Below are 2371 nucleotides of genomic sequence, written 5' to 3'. Positions count from 1 at the left end.
CATCCTGAACTCTACCTGCTAGCACAGCGGTTCTCAACCTGTGGGTCGCGACCCCTTTGGCGGTCAAACGATCCTTTCACAGGGGTCGCCTAAGACCATCCTGCATATCAGATATTTACATTACGATTCATAACAGTAGCAACATTACGGTTATGAAGTAGCAACGGAAATAATTTGATGGTTGGGTCACAACATGAGGAACTGTATTTAAAGGGCCAGAAGGTTGAGAACCACTGTGCTAGCAGGAGAGGTAGACTTCTGGCGCAGGGAGAGAGATCAGGGGCCCACCCCTCCTTTTCTTACCCAGCCCAGTTCCCCACAGGCCTAGAAGCCCCTGAAAGTTTCCCCAGGGTATAACTTTAGTCTGCTTCATTTTAATATTTTTTAAATTGACTTCAGAGAGAGAGGGAGAGAGAGATAGAAAGGAAATGGGTTTAAAATGAAGCAGTGTGTGTCCAGCTGGTGTTGCTCAGTGGTTGAGCCTCAACCCGTGAACCAGGAGGTCACAGGTTTGGATTCCTGGTCAGGGCACATGCCTGGGTTGTGGGCTCGATCCCCAGTAGGGGGCGTGCAGGAGGCAACTGATCTATTCTTTCTCATCATTGATGTTTCTAAGACTACCTGGATATGTGGTTTGGGGCCTGCCTACTCCTCCTCTTCCTGTCTCTGTCCACTTAACTGTCATTTTTCAAATACTTTAGCACCTCCAAGCTACTCCGGGTCTGGCCGGGGACTAATCTTCCCACAGCTTCCTGCCTCACACACCACCAACGCCCTCGGTGTACACGGCCTACCTACGTGGCCTCTCCGGTTTTCTCTTTCAGCTCCCATCGCGCGCCCTGCTGCCTCCCATCTCTGCATGGCAGTCCTCTTGCTGGAGAAACTTCGGCCTGTTGTGCTCTCTGCCCTCTGCTTTGCTTAGGTCAGCCTGAGACCTTCAGGGCCCAAGTCAAATGCTCTGTCCTCAGCAACAGCTCCCCACCCAGAACAAATCCTGCAATCCTGTCCTTATTACGCCCTCCGGCACCGTCCTCTGGTTTATTTGTTTATAACCTAACACAAGACCAAACCCAGGAGGACAGAGACCCATACTTTTTTCTTTGCTCCCTGCTTTATCCTCAGAATCAGACACAGGACTGTCCGTAAGTGCTTGAATGAATAAATAAGAGTGAAGTTGAGGGTTTAGACAGCCTTGTAAGTTTCTGCTCCCACTGCCAGCCCCGGGACAAGTATCTCTATGGACAGCCTGCACCCAATTGCTTCCGATTCAGCCCAAGCAAATATCCCGATTTTGCTGGTTCCACTGAATCTCTACGATGTACTTTCAACCCACACGTCATGCCAGCAAGACTGCGTTCCCTAAGTATGTGTTTATACAGAGGAACATTCCCATTTCTCAGTAATTGCTATTAAGTTAATACTTATAGAAGGCCAATCCTCCTAACATTCCCATGATGAAGACACTTTTTTCCTATTTAGCGTCACCAGAGTACAGGAGAAGAAACGTATGCACACACACACACAGCATTTGAACAGGGATGTGCTCCCAGGCTACATGGCTGAAAGACCAGTAGCTTACATTCAAGCCCAAATTCTGCAAACATCCCAGAAACAAGCCTCCGGGGTACGGTGCTAAAACCACGGCCCGCCGCTTCCCTCCCCCTCCCGAGCCCTTCCGGACGCAGGCGCCGCGCCGCGCCGCGCCCCGCCCCGCCAGGAGCACGCGCGCACCCACGCGGACCCGGCTTTGCTGTGTCACCCCGGTGGCCGCACCCCACCTCCGCGCGCTCAGGAGCTCCGCCCCCACCCGGCCCGACCAATCCGCGGGCCCGGCCCCGCCCTTCCCGGGCGCTGGGAAGCGCCCCAGCCCCGCCCCCTCGGCCGGAGGGCGGGCGGAAGGGCGCCCGCTGGTGGGAGGCAGCCGGCTGGGAGCAGTCGAGAGGCAGTGCGTCCGCCCTTCAGCGAGTCAGGCAGCGGTTATCTCAGTTCTGTGACCCCGCGGCCGAGGCCGAGGGAGGGGGTGCTCCCCCGCTGGCTTCTAGCCCAGCCCTCAGGCTTCCCGAGCCCGCCGACAGGGAGACCCGCGGCGCCTCCGCCCCCGCCCCGCGCGGGCAGGCAGCCCTAGGCCCTCCCACTCCCCCAACGGCCGACGCCGACTCCGTCTCCGCTGCAGCCGTGCGTGGCGGCCCGCCCCACCCCCACAGCCTCCTTCCCGGCACGCGAACCTACGGCCGGTTTCCAAGGAAACCGAAACTCGGGCCGTCATGGCAACAGTCTTATCTGACGGGTGCTCCTCCCCCCCCCCCTTCTGAAGGCCCATGCCCCAACGGAGGGCACACAGCCAATACGGCCGCCTGGGAAGGGCTTTTTA

General features: G+C 57.1%; 1 protein-coding gene across 1 annotated transcript in view; it reads right to left on the bottom strand.

The window, feature by feature from the left end:
• MNT (MAX network transcriptional repressor) overlaps nt 1–2371 on the bottom strand; it is a 17232-nt gene that overhangs the window by 6461 nt on the left and 8400 nt on the right.

The sequence above is a fragment of the Myotis lucifugus genome, unplaced genomic scaffold, assembly GCF_000147115.1.
Source record: "Myotis lucifugus unplaced genomic scaffold, Myoluc2.0 scaffold_262, whole genome shotgun sequence".
NCBI lineage: Eukaryota > Metazoa > Chordata > Mammalia > Chiroptera > Vespertilionidae > Myotis > Myotis lucifugus.
This window is presented reverse-complemented; position numbering and strand designations above follow the sequence as displayed.